This window comes from Nesoenas mayeri, assembly GCF_963082525.1.
Source record: "Nesoenas mayeri genome assembly, chromosome: 3".
In the NCBI taxonomy this organism is placed as follows: Eukaryota; Metazoa; Chordata; class Aves; order Columbiformes; family Columbidae; genus Nesoenas; species Nesoenas mayeri.
Window position 1 is genome coordinate 101,081,276 of NC_137544.1, and position 20,691 is coordinate 101,101,966.

Consider the following 20,691-nt stretch of genomic DNA (forward strand, 5'->3'; position numbering starts at 1 on the left):
TTCGGAGAGCTGAAAATGAAGCAGGGTGATAGATTATTATTTCAAGTCTGCGTGCTTGGTGTTTTGTTTTTTGGGGGGGTGTGTGTGTGTTTGGTTTTTTGTTTGGTTGGGTTTTCTTGTTTGGTTGGTTTTGTGTGTTTGTGGTTTTTATCGTGTGTGTGTCTCCACTATTTTTGGAAGCAATCTGTTACAGAGAACAACATAGCCAGAAGTAAATAACTTATATGTATATACATCTGTCTGTTTGGATTGTGAGTGCCATTGATTTTAAGTAATGTAAGAGAGATCTGTGTCACAATTTAACGCCATAAAATAAAAATATGAATACATAGATGTATAGATTTTATATATAGAAATATTTTATTAAGTTACAAAGATATGTTTTATCAGTGCCGTCTATCAGTTTCCAAAATGTGTTAATTATGGCAAATCGGTCTGATGAGAAATTCCATTGGTTCCAGCATCTCTTCCGCTCATGAACAGTAGATGGCACTGCAAGACAGGAGCTGTGATGTGGAGACACGGGTCTAAAATTTCTCGATGTTGGTGTACTTCAGAGGAGCATCACCGAAGCACAAATGACATCTTGTAGGTGTATCTTATAAAGAAGGGAAGGTGTCACAGAAATTACAGAAACTATATCGCATGACTCAGTAGTTGCCTGAGCTGATGGAAGAAATCAGCACAATTAGAGATTAAGTGGCAGAAGATGATACTAAGTCTCTCTGCAGCCAGAGGGGCTGGAGCTTTTCCTCTTCCACAGAAGAGATATCTCTGCTAAAATTCATATGCACTCTCCCATCCACAGTTGCGATCCTTGAGCGTAGCACTAGACAGAGTTAAAGACATCAGCTTCTACAGCATTTCATGCTCTGGTCCTACTCCTACCCGCAAACTCTTGGGCTGATACAGGAGATGTGCTGTGGGCGTATAGGATGAGGTCTGAGACAGAAGTCAAGATTATAATGAGCCTTTAATGTGTTGAGTGAACTCCAGAGGAAGAAGGAAGAGGGAGGGAGTTGGTGTCTCTGACTCGAGCTGCAAGCTCTGACTCCCAAACCATCGGATGCCTGGCCTGAGGTGTTTCACATGCTTCAGAGCGACTTCTGGAGAGCCAGTTACCCTTGTGATGGGATGAAAAGTGTAACAGCTTGTCATGTGCAAAGGTTCACTGCGGATTATCCAACGTTTTATTCTGGCTTTAGAAATTATGAAGACGTGCTTTTATCCAGCAAGCACGCAAATGTTAGGAATTTCTGCGTCTCCTAATAACAATGCAACTGTATTTCAGCCCGTTCTGTGCACTACACGAGGCAAAGTTCCTTTGGGACAAAATGGTATGCAATCATGTAATTAAAAATAAAAACATATGCACAAGACAGCACAATTACAGCCGTAGCAAGCGTTTCCTAGGATTACAGCCCCGGATTTACCTATCGAGATAACATCATTTTCTATGTGCAATTTTATATACAATATTACCTTTGTTGTTTGGTTTTTTTTTAAAGACCAAGCGTTGCCCCTCGTGTGCATGGGGATGCTGCAGGCCCCACTGTAGGGGCCAGAGAAGGGATCTGTGTCACAGCCTGGGATGAAATTGTCCCTGGGCTACTGTGGATCACACTGTGCCCCAGGTGGCCTGGCCGCCGGAGCCGTGCACAAGTGACACCGGGCATCGTAGTGTTTGGGGCTGGAAAGCTGGTGGTGGATTTTTTTTGTGGGGAGCAGGGGCTGTGAACCAGTGTGTTTGGCTAGCTGTGATCAGTTGTTTTTCCTAGACACTTTTTTAAGGGAATTGTGAACATTTTCTCTTGTGTGCTTTCTTGATTCACAGCAGCTTGTTTGGGGCAACCATGTGGCAGCTCTGACCAGAGCTAAATGGGATATTAGGAGGTATTGAGGATTGAGGATTGAGACCATCATCAGCAAATTTGCTGATGACACCAAGTTGGAAGGGAGTGTCAACCTGCTGGAAGGCAGGAGGGCTCTGCAGAGGGATCTGGATAGACTGGAAAAGTGGGCTGATTCCAATGGGATGAAGTTCAATAAGGCCAAGTGCCGGGTGCTGCACTTCGGTCACAACAACCCCCTGCAGCGCTACAGGCTGGGCACAGAGTGGCTGGAGAGCAGTCAGGCAGAAAGGGACCTGGGGGTACTAATTGACAGGAAGCTCAACATGAGCCAACAGTGTGCCCAGGTGGCCAAGAAGGCCAATGGTATCCTGTCCTGTATCAAAAATAGCGTGGTCAGCAGGACAAGGGAAGTGATCCTTCCCCTGTACTCTGCATTGGTGAGGCCACACCTGGAGTATTGTGTTCAGTTTTGGGCCCCTCAGTTCAGGAAAGACACTGAAGTGCTGGAGCGGGTCCAGAGAAGAGCAACAAGACTGGTGAAGGGACTTGAGCACAAGACCTATGGGGAGAGGCTGAGGGAGCTGGGGTTGTTTAGTCTGGAGAAGAGGAGGCTCAGAGGTGACCTCATCCCTCTAGAACTACCTGAAGGGAAGTTATAGCCAGGTGGGGATTGGTCTCTTCTCCCAGGCAGTCAGCAATAGGACAAGGGGGCATGGGCTTAAACTCTGCCAGGGGAAATTTAGACTGGATATTAGGAAGAAATTCTTTACAGAGAGAGTGGTCAGGCATTGGAACGGCTGCCCAGGGAGGTGGTGGACTTGTCGTCCCTGGAGGTTTTTAAAGTGAGGTTGAACATGGCACTTAGTGCCATGATCTAGTAAACAGACTAGAGTTGGACCAAGGGTTGGACTTGATGATCTCTGAGGTCTTTTCCAACCCAGTCGATTCTGTGATTCTGTGATTTCCTCACAGAAAGGGTTGTCGGGCATTGGAACAGGCTGCCCAGGGAAGCGGTAGAGTCACCATCCCTGGAGGTGTTTGAAGGACATGTAGATGAGGTTCTTAGGGACTTGGTTTGGTGCTGGATTTAGGTTATGGTTGGACTCAATGATCTTAAGGGTCTCCCCCAACCAAAATGATTCTATGATTCCATGAGGTTAGGAGCTATCGTGGCCCCAAACGGCACCTCTGTCCCCCTGCTGCTCCTGCCCCTTCCGCCATGTTCCCTGTCCCAGCCTGGGCTGAGGGACCCTCTGCGACCACCACGGGTTACAGGGTGGCTGCTGAGAGAGCCAGGTTTAGTTTCTTTATTTAATTCCTCCAGAAAAAAACCAAACCAAAACAACACAGACTTCCTGCTGGTAGCACTATGCTTGTGTGTGTGTGTTTGTTTTTATTGTAATTTTCTCACACTAGAAGAGAATTGTTTCAACTGCAGCTTTTCCTCTGCTGAGGTCTCTTTTAAAAGCTTTCTGCATTAGGCTGTCGTTCTCAGGAGAGTTTTGAAAAGCCTCCATTCGTGGCACCTCCCCGACATAACCCCTGCCAGCCCAGGGGGAGGACGGCGCTGGGACAGGCCCCCGGGCGGGCTCTGCGGCCGCGCCACACTCAAGATGGCGGCGAGCCAGGCGCCGCGCTCAAGATGGCGCCTCTCCCCGCCCGCTTCCCCGCCCTCCCGGCGGTGACTTCCGGAGGGAGAGGGCGTCCGTCCCATGGTAACTGCGCCACGGTGGAGACGCCGTCGCCGCGGGGGCCGCTCGCTTCCTGCCGCCACCCGGGCCGCAACAACGGGCACCCGCCTCCGGGGGCCCGCCGCCGGCAGCCGCCAGGTACGCACCGCCGGGCGGGCCAGCGGCTTTCCCCGCCCGTCCTCCCTCGGTCGTGAGGTGAGAGGAGCCCGCCGGGGCGGGCGGGCCCTGCGGGGCGGTCTCTCCGCGCCGCCGCCGCTGAGGTGTGCGGCCCCCGCGGGGGGAGGGCGGTACCGGCCGCGTCAGCCGCAGCCGCTCCGGCGGGCAGCCGGCAGTGCGGCGCGGACGGCGGCGGGGCCCCGCGGGGCGGCGGGCGGGCAGCCCTCCCGCTCTTCGTCCGCCGGGACGACTGCCCCTCCCGCCCCCAGCCCCTCAGGGCCCCGGCTCCGTGCGGGAGGCGGCGGTGGCTCCGTGCTCCAGTGGCGGCTGTAGCGGGGGGAGCGACTCCCTGGGCGGGCGGGAGTGCCCCGGGTACCCGCACCCCCGGGTACCCGCACCCCCGGGTACCCGCACCCCCGGGTACCCGCACCCCCGGGTGCCGACGTCTCCTCAGCGAGGGCGGGAGAGCTCCCGTTGGGTGGGGGTCTGCACCCCTCAGCCCCTGGGCAGCCAGCCGTGCCCTTGCGTGTCTTCTGAGCCTTGTTTTAAAACGTTATGTAAAAATGAATTAATTTTTTAAGTTTGCTTATGAGTTTTTGTATTCATTTTAGTGGGACCCAGGACTTTTTTGTTGTTTCTTTTATTTATTTTTTTTTTTTTAAAGGTGTTCAGGCACCTAACTTTGTTCATTCATTATGGACTGAAATACGATCAGCCTTTCATATGCTTTTCGTCTTTGTTCAGACATAAACCGCTTGCAGCCGCCTAGTTTGTTAGGAGCACAGGCTGTGAGAACCAAGGCTGTCCAGGCAGGGGTCTCATATGACACCCTTTGTCTTGGGAAACTGAGGTGTGGTAGCTCCTGACTTCTGTCTGCACAGCTGGTGTTCTGCTGAGCTGCTAAAGCATTGCTCCCAGTGATGGTGGCCAACGCTGGAGGTGCATTGGAGAGACCATTAAGGTGGAGGTCCATCCAGAGGTGTGCATTGAATGAGTAGTGCACAAGCTTCTTCACCTTCTGGATCCAGTGTGAGTAGCTAGTGATCATGTTGTCAGTGATGGCATCTGCTGATTTTGCAACTAGCTATTGTTGTATCCCGCCTACCGAATGGGTTACCTCCCGCCTGGAGGACAGCTCACCTCATCTTTTGGTAGAGGAGGAGAGGATATTAAAAGTTAAATTAAAAACACTTCTGTGAGGAAGGCAATAGGACACCTTGTCTGTTTTCTCAGCCTCTGGATAAGATTGAAAAAATATGATTTTGCAGGATAGTTGATGGTTCAGGTTATATGTCAGCAAATGAGAACCAGCCTGGTTCAGGAGAGGGATGAAGAGCTGTGGTTACTCAAAGCGTGTCTGTAGCATGTGTATTTTAAATGAACAAAAACTGTTTGATCAGAATTGCAAGTAGCTTGTTACAGAATGTGTGGCTTAGACAAGCCTGTAAAATAGTAACAAACACTTAGAGTAAGGAGTCCAAATTGTCAGTGGGCTTATAAATGTGCTCAGCCTCAAAAGTTTAGACTGGTGGAATTGCAGGGGAATAAAGATGCATGAAAGCAGTTGGAACAGACAGGGACTGGGAAGAAGATGGATTTCTTAAATGGACAAAAGGGTAAGAGTCTGCAGTGTTGGAGGTGGAAGAGATCTAGAGTGAAACAGCCAACGAGGGAGGGAATATCCATCTTTGGAATGGGGAAGTGTGCATTAGGAAAATATAAATACTTAAAGCATCAGCATTTATAGGCTTTTGTGGCAGATTCTTAAGTTTGTCATTGCTAAGTTGTTTATTCTCACAAAGAACGCATATAAACATTCACAGTATGTTATAGTGTTTATAACATTCACACCTTATATTTATTTTACATATACTTAGATTTTACTCTGTATGTAAAATGAATTACTGTGCTGCTGTAGTTTTCAGTAGCTCCCAGAGACTACAACTAGTTAGTGGGATGCCATTGTGCTGATTGCCGACTGTACAAGTGAACTGAGATACAAATTACAGAGGCAAACTAACATCCAGAGGCTTTTTTGCATAAGTAATTATCTCTAAATGTTATGCTTAAAGTAACAAAACACAATAGCCTTTGGCACTAGTATTCTGTTTAGAAATAGAATGGTTGAACTACACCATGATTGTAGTGTAAAATATTTTAAAAGTCATTAAATAGAAAGGAAAATCAAATTCTGCAGAAAGATTTATTTCCTCCTTTACAGCAAAGTGAGTAATATCCTGTAGTAATATAATAGCCTTGTTTGAGGACGCAGTTACTTTGAGATTAGAAGCTTAAATACGTACATCACCTAAAAGCAGATGGATGTTGAAATTGGGACCTGATACTATAGTGGTGCAAAACATGGGAGACTATATTAGGTTTTGAGACTTTGTAGCATAACTCAGGAGGGTTTGGTGGTTGTGGATTGTTTTTTATTTGTTTGTTTTCTTCCCCCTTTTGGGGATGTAGGGAACAAAATGCAAGGGTTTGATTTTTCCATTTTTTTTTTTAACCCGCTTTTGAACAAAGTCAGGGTTGTTTGTGACTTGCATAAGGGAATAAATAAAGCTGCAGCGGTGACTGTTTGACTTCATGGAACATGGGAGAGAGTGGTGTTGGTGGCTGGGCTTCCCTGCATACAGATCAACACCTTTGCCTGGGTTTGATTGCCTTCTCTTGCTCAGAGATGCATGAGGCACGACTGCAGGATGAAACTTGTTCTTTCTCTTTTTTTTTAAGCAGGCAGGCTTACAACATTGCTGAGAAAGTGGGGTTTTTCCCTTCAAGTGATTCTTTTTTTTCCCCTGCTCCTTTCCAAATCTGCTACCATTGCAGATTCCCAACTGTAGGAGAATGCAATGTGAAGGTATTTTGGGCTGATCAGAGAATTACTGCAGCAGGAACAAAAGACACTGATGGGGGAGAGTGGTCCCAAGAGGCCTTAAGAAGAAAGAGATGGAATTCAGATTAGTAGCCTCCAAAAAAATCTTGCTGTAGAAGAGGTGAAAAATAAGACTATAAAAGAACAAAGGTAAAAAGAACATGTGAAAACACTTAGCTCTCATAATGTTACCCTTTCCCATGAGGAAGCTTTTCAAATGGCTTTCATAGTAATGTTTCTCATATGTTGACCATAGATTTGAGCAGCAAGCTGTACTTTCTCTCTAAGCCTTTAACAGAGATGATTGATTTATTAGCTTTGATAGAAGTATAGAATTACTTTTAAACTTTGAAATACGTAATAAGCACCTCAGATAATTAGGAAGCTTACAACTGTCTCTCTTTAAGGTGATCAATGGCATTAATTTGGATTGATAATCATGGCTATTTTCTTGTTCAGTGACCATATGGTATTTCTGAGTTTAGTGTGACTTCCTGTGAGCAATTTTTACAAAGTCATCTGGGCTTTGGTATGAAGTGCAGCAAAAATTAAATGCCATGAGAAGGTGTGAAAATGTTCTTATATTTTAAAAAAAGTTTATTTTCTGGCTTAAGAAAGCAGGTTGCTTTCACTTGGGTGTAAGAGAGTGGATTTTAGCCTCTAAATCATATGCGCAATGAGACCGTAATGCTAAAATAGTAAAAATTTGTAACTACTACTTGTTTGGCACTGAAGTTTTTTAATACAAATATTTACTAACAGATCAATGTTTTGTGGTAAACAAAATACTTGTTGGCATTTAGTAGAAATGAGACCCCTGTTACAGTCACCCTTTTAAGGGGATCTCTTCTTGAGGTATGATACACTAATGCTGTTGTTGCATGTGTCTTGACACTAATAGAACAGCCACATGAAATTTCCATCTGAATTCTGATTTTTGAGGCTTGCAGTAGTCAAAGTGAGAGTTTTATCTCTCACATTATTTTTGGAACACCAAATCCAACAAGTCAAGAGCTTTTGAGAAACATTCTGGGTGTCAAGGAGCACAGTCCAGCTGAGTTGGTGAAAGCAAGAATAACAGAGAAGATTCTTTAGTTGAGAAGGCCTGAGCTGTGCGTGAAGCAAATTTATAAAGGTGAAAGGTGTGGTTGTTGTAGTCTTTTTTTATGGGGTTTTTTTTGGTGTGTGTGTGTGGAGGGGGGGGGGTTGTTTTGGTTTGGGTTTTTTTTTGTTTTGTTTTTAAGCTGACCTTTACTCCCTGCTTGTTAATAGCAGTTTAAATTGCTCCACAGGAGATTCTCCATCATGCAATATTAACAGAAATAAATCTGACTGGGAGAGTTGTGGGGAAGGAGAACTGATATCAGACGGTGAACCGGGAAGGAAAAGGTCTAAAAGTGGAAGCAATCAGGCCAGGTGAGTGCAGCAAAGAAAATCAAGGAAAATGGTGTTGGGAAGTGGAGTGGGTTGAAACCAGGGGTCATGGAAGACTAAAGGTTGGTCATAGTGATGTAGGCCAGCATAGAACTTACAAGAATGAAGTTTTCTGGGGAGGGAAGGCAGCATTAAGGAGAGACAGAGGAAGGAACTGGTTAGTATAGAGGCAGGAAAATGCCACTTGAAATCAAGCAGAAATACTTCTGAAAGGTGTGACAGGCACAAGAAAAAAAATTAGTGACTGTGAGGTCATGGTCTCTGACTGTGTTGGTAGGGATGAGAATAAGGGCACATGGAGCCTGCCCTTGCGAGTGGAAACCTGAGTGCTGCAGTGAGGGACTTGTGGTATGGGGACAGCTGAAGGCATGTGGCTCAAAATGAGAGGAGCTGTACAGATACCCGCAAGAGGGATGTGGCAGAGTGCCACACTGTGTATCCTCGGTGGTGCACAGCCCGGAGTAGTGGCCACAGTGTGCTCAGCTTACAGACTCACAGACTAGTTGGGGTTGAAAGGAATCTCTGGAGATCATCTAGTCCAACCCACCTGCTAAAGCAGGTTCACCCAGAGCAGATCACACAGGAATGTGTCCGTCTTGAATGTCTCCAGAGAAGGAGACTCCACAACCTCTCTGGGCAGCCTGTTCCAAGGCTCTGGCACCTTCAAAGGAAGTAACTTTCTCCTCATATTCAGATGGAACCTCCTGTGCTTCAGCCTGTGCCTGTTACCCCTCATCCTATCGTTGGGCACCACTGAAAGGAGTCTGATCCCGTCCTCTTGACACCTTCCTTGAGATATTTATAAACATTGATGAGATCCCCCCTCAGCCTTCTCTTCTCTGGGAAAACTGTGAGTGAAACATGCTTTCTGCCCTCCCTTTTCTTATTCCTCCCCTCCATCTTTATGGTAGAAGTTATAACTTTCTTTTTGGTTTGCTGTTATAGTCACCCTATGACTGAAGATAATGTTAACTTTCTGCATTCAGGTCTCTGAAGGAAGGTCTTGCTGTGTATCTTCATGTACAAGTGTTGTAGAAACAGGCAAACGCAGCATAGTAAAACCATTCTTGTATCATCTATAGTACAACAAAACTCTTGTGCTGTGTAGCATAAATTAATAAAAATGACTAAGCCATAACTGTTAGCAGATGGATACTGTCTAAAGACATGTATAGTCTCTCCTTGTGAATGAATTTGACATGCAGATAAAATGGGAAGGAGATAGCTCTGGCTTTAATAGGAGGAAATGTTTCTTTCCTCATCCGAAAACACTCACATTCCTGGGTGAAGTGTGCATGCTTGGCAATAGTGCTTCCCTGTGCAGAGCAATAGCATTTAGAAATTAAACTATCATTACTCCTGGATTGTTAAGAACCTCTGCCCTTCCCCCCTCCCTAAGCTTTAATTCTTTATCTTCTGTCTTTATGTAACCAAGGTTGGTCAAGGGCTGTAAACAGCCTTGGTTTAGACTTCCTGGTATTTCTCTATGCCATTCCCATCGCGCATGTGATAAGATATGCTTGGTCAGTCTCAAAGGCAATAAGCTTTATTACCACAGCTAATATTGCACTTGTGTCTTGTTTTTTCAAAAGTATTGCCTTTGCTGTTTTCCTGAGTGTTTCGAGGGAGTATTGATGAGCACTCTTTCAAATTTGAATGTTTAAGTACAGCAGCATCATCTTCCTGCAAGTTATGCCTGTCTGAGTAATGAGTATTCTTTAAAAATATTTTAGACATAAAATGACTAACTTAAGAAATCGGTTCTTTCAATGCGCATCTCTCTACGACTTCTTTACCAATGTCATATTTAATTATATGCGTAAAATAAGATTTTTTCTCTGTCTTAGCTTAGGGAAGAGGCACTTGCCACTGATAGATGTTCAAACTGCCCTTTTTGAAGTGCTTGTCTGTGATTAAATATTTATACACAGGATGGAGCATCAGTAGAGAGATTTGAGAAGACACATTTTGTAAACACAAAATCCATTCTACCTGGAATGTGGGTGGAATGATACAGCTCAGATTACACTTGTGCTTCGGGGTAGAGCTGGAATTAAAGCTGGGGTTTTTGAGGTGGTGTGTGTTGTCTTTTTTTGTTGTTGTTGTTTGCTTGTGGCATTGGTTTTGTGTGTGGTGGGTTCTGTGTGTGTACGAGTCTTCATCTGTGGTCTTCTCAGTTTTGCACTTTCCTATTAATTGCAAGACACAGTGAGTGCTTGATACCTGTCAGACATAGGTAGACAACTTGAGACAACTTGACAACTGCAGACAACTTGAGATGCTTCTTGACTTGATATGAACTTAAAAGACTTTGGAATTTTCTCCCCATTCTGTTTGCTGAAAGCAGGTGCTATGCTCAGCAATACAGCAGATAGGATCCATTTCTAAAGGCAAAAAATTTTAATATTGAAACACCGTTGTTGGGCAGCAGTTCTCAAAGTTGCCTAAAAACTGGGTGATGTGGAGATAACTCTGTGTGGGAGGAAGGAAGAGGGGGATTTTGAGAACTAAGTAATTAATTAAAGATTGCTGCAGTTACAATGCTTTGGGCTTAGAAAATTATCAAGTACTGTGCCACGTAGTTTGAATATGCAAGTTAAAATATTTTCTTTAATACATATGCTGTCCAAAATAATTATATAAAGCCGAAGGGAATTTTTGCCTATTGGAATAAACTTTACCCTAGTCTTAAACATATGTTCTCACTTACTGTTGATAGCTTCTTTAATACCGTAAAAAACTACAGCAGGTATTGCAAGAATTCAGTAACTTAATCTTAACCCTTTGAAGTTAAATGATGTGAAATGTATGTCATGCTGATAGCTTTATAAAAGCATAATGGAATTAAGACCAAAGTTGTTATTAAAACTAAAAGTAAGATCATGAATATGGTTTAGAACTCCCTTCTGTGACAGTCAAGTCTAAGACCCTGAATAGTCCTAGAAATTTTGTGGGCCTGAATTAGTCATCATGGATTTTCTTTGCTGGTGAAATTTAGAAAATGAAAAACCAATACTTGTGTCAAGGGTTTTGGAGTATATTTGTAAATGTGTCATTGTGTAATAATGTTTATACATTAAGACAGCTGAAGAAAGTGGTGGTATGCTTGTCTGTGAACTGTAACTGGCTTTTTAATGTGTAAAAACTTAAACAGTTTATTGATATAACAGTTGTCTCTGCTTAATCTGCTGTCAAGCAAAGCCAGTTTAAGATCCGCTGTGAACTCACTACTTTGACAATTTGTTCTCTGTTAAAAAATGGTAGAGATGGCATTAGTGGGAAAACAATTACTTGCTTTGTAAGTATTGCTGTTGAGTTATGACTAAGTATATTGATTTGCCTGGCCAACATGAACTCCAGACAGATTATAACTTCTTTTTCCATGGCCTTTCCACAAGAGAGTCACATGGCTGTTTGTTAATGCCTTGGATATGGTTGAGATCTACAAACCAAACTGCTTTCTGAGGAAATTGAGAGGTTTTTAATTTTTTTTAAAATAGATTTTGATCACTGATGTGTGATGATAGATGGACTGGGGCAGGGGGAGAGAGAGCTTATCCCTCCCTTCTTAGATTTAAAAAATCTGTTACTTTGAGAAGCTCTTTAACTTTTTCATGGCTTTCCCAATAACATCTACAATAAAGAGGTTATTTGCTTTCAGAAATGTATGAATTTCTAATCTTCTTTTACTATCTAGGCAGGAGAAACTACCATCTGTTTGTTTGTGCCAAACACTTTTTTGTTTTTCTTAAATTGGCGCGTTTTCCTGTAAGCCCCAAGGGGATTTGAATACACTGTTCAGAGTTCCTTGCTGCATTTAGAACTTACACTGCTGAATTGGTAAAACGCACAAACTGAGGCTGAAATAATTGGTTTATGAGACATTGAAGCTTCTTCCTACTTTTGAGGTCCAGAGCTCCCTCTTGCCTACCCTGCCTTTCAGTGTTGCCCTCTCTGTTTCGGAGGAGGGTCTGGTGGTCACTGCTTTTTGTGTCAGAGGTTCCAAGGTAAAATGTAGTAAAGAGGTAATAGTGGATCTGAATGGTATCCCAAAATGATTATACTACTTTGTTCTTCAAGTCTTAACACCAGCTCTTTTGTCCACGTTGTTAATTGGATGTTCTATGGTATCCTGTTTGCCTTTACTAGAAACTTGCTGTTGTATTTTTGTTATTAATTTTCTTCATTGTATTACCGCTCTAAGCAGAATGACTGAGGCTGAGTAGAAAACAGAAATAGAGTTAGCAAAATATTGAACAACGTAAATATTTTGGTAGTTCTTAGTGAGATGTAGTTATCTATTATGTGTGAGCTGCTTCTGGGTAGTCTTCCATAATTTACTATTTAGTGTAATAAAACATGGGCAAAACCAAGCACATGTGGTTATTGCATGCAGGTGGGGCTGGTGGGAACTGATGCAGCAATTTTTTTGTGCTGCTTAAATTTTTCTTTCTCATCATTACCTTCTTTCAGTGAATTTAGACTTGTATAGGCTAGCTTCCTGAGAGTCTGTCTATAATTAACAATATCGTTTCAGTCATGGATGTGGCTGCTGTGTTCAGCAGCTGTGGTCTTACTGTGGGTAGTGTTGTAGGTTGGGGTGACAGCGGTTGTTGGGAAATACGAATCGGAACTTCCCGCTACAGCATGCTAGCCCAGTAATGAGGTATTGCTTTCTGCCTATGGCTTCATTGCGTAAGACTATTCCATTTTCCAAGCTAGCAGAAAAGTATGGGCTGAGGTTAGCTTTCTGGTTGTCAATTTGAATGAGCTCCACACGTGGTCAGATGTGAGACTTCATTTAGCACTAATGAGGTATTTCGTGATCAGTTAGATTGCTTCTGTCTGTAATGTAAGCCTTCATTTTCCCAGTTAACCAAATTGGACTATTGATAACTTGAATGTGAGGTGCTGCTGGGTGTTCATTAAATTAGGATGAGATAACTAATAAAAGAGTGCCGAAAATATTCCAAGAAATCAATTGCTCACAACCACTTTGGAAAAGATATGGATTAACCTGTTTTCAGGAAAATATTTAAAATTTTTGGTTTCATACTTTAATGAAAGTCCTGTAAATTTGATTAAGAGCACATTAGCTGTGAGTTCTGATGCTGAGACAAAGCTATGTTAAACAGTTTTAGAAAAAAGATTAAAAGGTAAATATAGTTAAATAATAGAAATGCATGACATAAAGGCATAATACTGTACAACAAGCTGTTTACATTAGTGTGTTTGTGTCTCTATAGAGGTGTTTTTACGGGGCTCTTCTGTATCTGTTCAGGCATGCTTAATACTAAGGGCATCCTCTTATGCATACTACAATTAAGATAGTGTACTTCTAGAACAGTTTATATGGTGATAAGAAGAATAAGGGGTTGGCCTGCTACTGAGTAAAGAAATGTAACATGATGCTGAGAAAGCTCTATTTATTAATGCACTTGTTGCTTCAGATTTATCTTTATTGCAGGATAAGCTGCATATATACCTGACCCCAGAAAAAGAGGAATAGAAACTTTCTTTGGTAAGGAAAATAATGAAGAACACATATAAAATTGCTAATTTGAAAATCAGGTGAACTTCAAACAAGGTTATTTTGCTTCACCTGGTTTCTGGTCTCAGAACCGTTATCAGTTTGCATGTTGACAGATAAAGCTCTTTAAAGAGAGGGAGAAGCCCAGCCAGTACTTGTATCTGAAAGGGGCAGGTAGAAAAGAACCACTAGAGAACTGGAGACCACTTGCAAAAACATTACAACAAGTGTAAACTGTTTTGTAAGCTCTTCAAGGAAATAGTACAAAGGTGTTAAATAAACATAAATGGATTTGCTCAAAATTCACAGTCATATCTCCTTTCATGAAACTGTATCCAGTCTTGCTTGGGGGGAACAAATATGTTCTTAGTTTAATCAGCTATTCTGGTTATTTTGTCCATATGAAAAGCGAGGAAATGTTTCTCTTAATACCGTAAAGTTCATGAAAAACCTTAAATAGTTTCATAGATCACTGTCAGACCAGAAGATATCTAGACTGAATGGTGTCTGCAGGGTTCTGTCACTAATTTCAACTTAAGTGAAACATTAAGGCTATGCAATATTAGCAGCAGATGGTACCAAGCCAGGAATTGCAGCAAGTGTGTTTGAAAAGGTGGTCAGAGTTCAGAATTATTTGAAGCAAGTGGAGAAGCAGTCTGGGGAAGAATATGCCTTTTAGATAAGGACAAGACTTAAGATCCTTCATTTACTGATCGTCTCTTTGCAAGGAGACAATAGGGAATTAGAATGAGTTTTGTGCAAAGGATATGGGGATGTTGCAGTTAAACTGGATGTGATTCTACACTGATGTTGCAAACAAGTCAGATGTACTGTGTTGCATAAGGAGGATAACTTCATCTGAATCATGTCACAGTCCTTCGTTCTAGGATTAGGTATTTCCCGTCAGAGAAACTAGAGTACTTTGAGAGAGTATAGAGGAAAGTAAAGAGAACAAAGTATTGAAAATGTAATTATTTTATCCACAGAAAGATTTAGAACTGTTTTACTTAAAGAAGATTACAGAGAGAAGGAAGCGTTGGTTTCAGGTGAGATATAAACAAGAGGAGAGCATTTTTCACTCTAGCCACTCGGATGAGAGAACCACTGTTAATGTGCTTAACTCCAACAAAGATGGGGAACATGGGGAAAAAAAATTGTGAACCACTGAAACAGATTGCTTGGGAAGACTGTGGTATTTCCATTTTTAGAGTGCCTTGCAAGGCAAAGATTAGCTATGTCTAGACCATGCTTTTCTCCTGCAGCCCAGAGAATATATGTTAGTTGCTTTATTGAGCTGTATTACAACTATTATTTTGTAGTATTAGAAAATCCTAGAAGGACTTCTAGAAAGCAGGGACATACCGATTTAAAAGGTATCTAAGTGGTTAATAGCATTGGGCCCATGTTAATAATTTTCTCATTTTGTGCTAATGGGTGTTGCTATCAAAATCACACATCTGTATTCCCTCATTTCTACTCCCTGCTCTTCAAAGAAAAGTAATATTGCATTGGTGGAGAGGGGGGAAATACTTTTACAAATCATCTGGCTCATTTCCATTTTGTGTCTGTAAATATCTTCCAATTGATACGCTAAGTGTATGTGGGTGGCTGCAAACTTCCAGAATCATCTTTCTTCCCCAGCTTTGTATAAAATTCCTTTGGGGATAAGGAAGAAATGAGACTCTTCAAACCCCATGGTAAGTTTAATATCAGATTCTGAGATTTCAGACTGCTTTGCTCATTAGTCTGAGTTACAATTAAGATATAAAATAACATTCCCTCATTAGCGTATACCAGCCTTTATCTTGCATGCCCCTTTTCCTAAAACTGGCAATTAAAATGCATGAATAAGAGGCAGTATACTCTGGTAGCAGGAACTTGGGCCTGGGAGACAGAACTGTCAGCATCTTAATCTTAGCTATGATGTTGAATTATGATTTGCTGAAGGGCATGTTTAATTCCTGGCCCTATTTTCTATGCACAGAACAGGATTAATTTTTGTCTGTAGCTACAGAGATTTACACACTTGGACAAGTATCTCTTTCTGCATTTAAAGTTAGTATGTAGACCCAAGGATTTCATTTGTGGATTCTTGCGTTGCTTTTGGCTTCTTCTGTTGTAGTATCTTCAAGAAAACCATTTAAACTTCTGGCAGGTTAAAAATACCTATCACAGTAGATTTTACTGTGGTATTTTCAGTAGTCGTATATGGAAAATGCATCCTCTTGTTTTCTTCCTTTGTTTTTTTCTTCCCCGCTTCTGTTGAAGATAACTCCTTTCTCAGACTTCAAATGTATAGTGTAGTTGTTTGGCTCCATTCATGATTTATGAGGGTTAAGAAAACTTGCAGAATTTAAATTTTATTGGAATCCCAGTTCTGTCTACTACCTAGCTTTTCTAAGTGTGGAGGCTGCATCAGTATAAACTGATTTGACTTTTGGCATTGTTATAGCAACACAACTATCCTATGGATTTCTTTTTTTAATTTAAATTCCTTAAAAGCCTATGGGCCATGCTAGTATGACTTCATTCTAGTTTGACAAACCAGCAATGTTGGAGAGAGAGAGGGTGTGGGGGGTCTTCAGGGCAATGAAATATCCTTTTTAAAATTGGTGGCATCAGTCTGAAATCCCTGTGGGCTTCTTTCTGCAGGTGCAGGTTTTAAGCTAGGCTTCCACTGACGTTTACATTTAAATTTATTATTACAGTGTCACCATACAGGGTTTATAGTTCCTTCAGTGGATTCTTTGTGAAAGACCTGACATCATTTTTTAAAAGGTTATGTTGAATTCTAGTTTCCACAGCACAAGTTGCCATGGATATGTCAGGTTCTTAATGTTTGTTTGCAGGGGGATGAGGTAGAGAAGGTTCATGCTGGCTATTTTCAAATGAATGTTCTGCATCCAAATGATGCTGTTCTTGTTGGGAGTTAACTGGCCAGCAGATATAAATTCTGCTGTCTACTTTGAAACTGGATTAAGTTCATTTTGGAATGATTCAATGCAGAGATGTTCACGTGTATATATTCACTTTGCGCTGGTTTGTTGGTTGTTCAGGTTGCTTTTTTTCCTTTGCAGTAAAATAAGCCTGCTGGTTTTGTGTGCCCTGCAGTTCTTTGGAGTTCTGTCAATCAGCATTCAAGTACATAGACAATGTACATGCATTATCACAGTATCCAGGAACTGAGGAATGCCACACTGCCACTGGAAAGCATGCTGTATTTCCTGCATCTTCATGAAGCAAGGAAAGGCCCTAGACTTCCCGTGATTTGGGAAAAGGCACTAAGAGCTGGCTTAACAGGGAAATTAAACATGTTTATGTTTGTGATCTATGTAAGTAGGCTCTCCTGAGCATTTCCTCTATGCATGCAGGAGTTTTAAGGTTTATGTAACCCCTCAAATCCTGATTCAGAAATATGGACTGCTGACTTTCAAGCCCATGCAAACTGCCTGCACAGCACAGCAGCCTAGAAAGAGCACACAGTTAAAACAGAAGTCAGACATTGACTTGTTCCTTTCCCAGGTCACCCTGAGAGGGGCATGGACAAGCATGTTTGAAAGCTGAAGAAAATTAACCCTATCTTCCTTATAGTGAAGATAAAATTAAATACTGCTTGTATCTTATTCCACGCTGGACAAGGCAAACAACTGCTGCAAGATGCATTGCTAGTAGTTTCTTTTAATCAAATAAGCCAAAAGAGAAGCCAAAAGTCAAGAAGTAGGTAGTGGAAGAGAGTGAAAAGGTGGATATCCTCATATGGAAAGTGAAAGATGAGTAAGGAAGGAAAAAAACTTACTAAAGCAGCAGCTCTGTAATAGATAGATGACCACTTTTGATGGGGCAAAAGAAACAATTAGCAGCAGTTTTCTTGGTAAAACTGAGTCTTGTGTACATGCCAAGCTGAAAATTCTGGAACTCCACAGCCACATTGGCTCTGTTCCCTTCCACTTCATAATCAAAGGCAGGTTTCTTGAGCAGGGGAGAAACCTGAGCCTGATATTCTGTCTGAAGATCTTCTATCTGTGTGGCACAGTGCTGTGCACCAATTGCTTCCCATACCTGCTCTGCTATCAACCTTATTTTAAGACGTTGTCACACATAAAGCTTATTAGAGGTATTTTGATAGAAGTGTGATAGTCTTATACCTTGTGTGTTCCACAAACCTGAAATGTCTCTACAAAGGAATGTCTTGTGTATTTTTAAAATGTATAAATAAAATACTCAGTGTGCTAATTTCAGTGCAGTACATCTGAGATGAGTTTCCAAATGGAGGTAAAATAACAAGGTGTTCTATGGGTTTGGTATCCATAGCGATAGCCAGGGAGGTGTCTTTGTGAACTGACAGGTACAGAGGTAGACATGTCATAAACTGTACCTGGTTAATAGAAGGGCTCTTTCATTGCTTTTATAGATGTAGTGCAAAATAGCTCAAGTGATTCATGCAAGATAAATACCACTTAGCAGTCACCACCATTAAACATCTTAAAAATCTTCATTTTCCATTCAGAGCCTGAAATGTATGTTCTATACTTTCTGCACCTGTTTGGAGATAGAGTTTATTTGGGTCCTTCCTTGTAGCCAAACACTCAGTCATGAGTGTGTCTCAGGGAGGGAACCTTTGTCTTGCAGAACAACGAGGCAAGCTGTGGTCTAGTTTTCTTTGACACAAGTTCAACTTCTTTGGGAAGAAAGTGGGCAGGGATGTGAAGACGCTAGTTATCACATGTCTAAGATTAAATGAAGTTGCGAGAATAGTCACTGGAATCACTGACAAACAGATTTCTGGCTGTGGGTTTTGAGGCCTGATAAGATACTGCTGATAAGGTATCCTTTGCTGGCTCTGTTGCAGCCCATATACCACAAATGTGCAAATTCCGCAGGATGTTATTCATCCCCAAGCACTGTCATTTTATGCCTTTTGCAGTTTATGCTTATTCTATTATGTTAGGTGTTGTCTTAACAATACCAAACTGTCTTTCTGCTGTTAATCACCAGTGACCAAATGCTCTTGGGTTAGTCTGCTTTTATGGCAGTTCAACCCTGCATTTCAAGTAGACTTCTTGGTAAAAGCCACCTTGTATTTTTTTTCTAATAATCCCATATGTTTGTTTTGCATACTTGGAAATTGTGCTGTAGACAGAAAAGCCACTTGGGCTAGTGACAGGGGAAGAAAACCTAAAGTGCTAAATACATCTGCTGAATTACGTCATTTTCCATCACTCCTCTTGGCCTGACCCCACAGCCAGCTTCCAAAGCTGACGCTACCAGCCCTCAAGATCCTAAATATTCACGGAGCAACCTCTATTAAATGTTTTCAGTTTAACCCTTAATGCCTCAGATGCAATGTCAGGGGGAAAAACAAGAGATACTAACTCGGAATGATGTTCTCTCTTTCTAAAAGGAGTGACTGCTCCTGTGTGTATGTCAGTAGGAAGGAAGCTAAGCAGCCACCTTGTTCTTAAGCTATACTTGTCTCCGTATCACTGTTCTGGAACAACTCATGTAATATGAGGTACATTTCAAACTAGATAACCGAGTAGATGAGGCATTAAAGTGAGAATGTTCAATCTATGGAAAGTGTTAGGTTCTGCTTCACTGGGGAAGACTTAATATTTATCTGCTTTTCTCTTGTGGTGTGTTCACATAAAAGATTCTGATTCCATGTGAGAAACTGAAGCTTGTTCTATGAGCCATAAAAATCAGTCTTAATGTTCTGAATTTGAGACATCTTTAGAATTGTTTCTCCACAACCTGCTTGTGTTGTGATTATTTTCATATGAGAGAGGAATGAATGTATGTTACCGATTAGTTGATTCACTTTTGAGAAATTTGTTCCAAACAAAGGTTAAATTTAAAACTTAAAATTCCCCTTATGTGCAGATGGGCCATAGGACTCTTCTAAGAGCACATGATTTGTGCTTCTATGCTGCTTTGTGCAAACAATACTTGGTAGTGGGAATTTTTCTCTGTGTTGTTGCAGAGGTTTGTTATTCTTGATCTCTAGGGGTATTGCTTGTTTGATCCACATGTACTATATTAATCTTCTGTGCTGAATGCCTGAGATAAATTAAGATAGGTATGCTCAACTTAATAAATGGAGACATTCTTGGTTCTATTTGAAATTTCAGAAGACGATCTCTTTTCTGGCCAGGACTACGTATGTGACTGTTCTGTAAAGCTGCCAGGTTTTGAGAAAATTCATACTGAGAAATGGTATTTTTATAGTTTGTTTCTTGAAGGGCGTGGTTGAATTCATACTGCTCAGTCTTTCTTCTCTTATAGTTATTTCTGTTATACGGATAAACATTATATCTTGATTCTTTCTTAAAGTGGTGAAGAGCAAGTGTGTGCATTTATTATACAAAGGAAAGAGGAATAAGAGATCATTCTTACCATACTTTTAAATTCACATTTCAATAGCTGAAATACTTAATCGTGTTGTCTGGTAGCTTTTAGAGATAGTTTAGCTGAAACTTTGAGAAAGAATTCTTTGCTTCTGCTGCTCTTGATGTGATGTCCATCATTTGTAAACCTCAAAGTCGTGATCAAGGCAGAAATCTGAGGCCTTGGATGCTTTTTGTTTTGTGAGATTTTGTTTTTCTTTTTCTGAAACATAAAGGTAGTAGTCTAAAGTATCCCAAAATATCCCTTTTTCCTTTATTATTCCTTTCTCCTCCTTTTGGGATTAACAGAAAAACATTTACCAGCTATTTAGTATTTGAGTTCTATCCTTTAATTTCTGTAAAAGGAACCTCTTGAATATAATGTATGAAATTAATTGCATTACTGTAAAGCGTGTAATGTTTTTGTGAATCTCTGAAATAAGTGTATAAAAAGGTACTCTTTTCAATGTCTTGATATGCTAGAAAGGAGGACTTCACACAGGGAGAGTTCTACATACTTTTGAAAGCATGGCAGGAATGTCAGTGTTGATAAGTAAACTTTGCACTTGGATATTAGAAAACCTACTTCCTGGGTGATCAATGATCTATAACCTTTAATTTCTTGGTATATAGCAGTGTTTAAATACCTTAGGGAATAAACAATTGATTTTTAAATGACTGAATCTCAACCTTTCTTTATGGAGTTGGAATTTGTGCTTGGTATTGCCTCTCAAGCAGGTTTTTTAAGGGCAATGAAGCTGAT

General features: G+C 41.4%; 1 protein-coding gene across 12 annotated transcripts in view; it reads left to right on the top strand.

The window, feature by feature from the left end:
• Window positions 1-3,569: 3,569 nt before the first annotated feature.
• The window catches only part of DISP1 (dispatched RND transporter family member 1), a gene marked incomplete at its 3' end in the record, with an annotated part of 90,164 nt that continues 73,042 nt past the window's right edge, over window positions 3,570-20,691 (top strand). For 4 of the 12 annotated variants that reach the window (XR_013921943.1, XR_013921944.1, XR_013921945.1 and 1 more), the window contains exons 1-4: window positions 5,814-6,731; window positions 7,483-7,716; window positions 7,874-7,997; window positions 8,710-8,865. Of the gene's footprint in view, window positions 3,740-3,942; window positions 4,730-5,813; window positions 6,732-7,482; window positions 7,724-7,873; window positions 7,998-8,709; window positions 8,866-13,513; window positions 13,537-14,531; window positions 14,592-20,691 lie in introns of those variants that run through there. The other 8 variants (XM_080341347.1, XM_080341348.1, XM_080341349.1 and 5 more) reach the window with 8 other exon arrangements.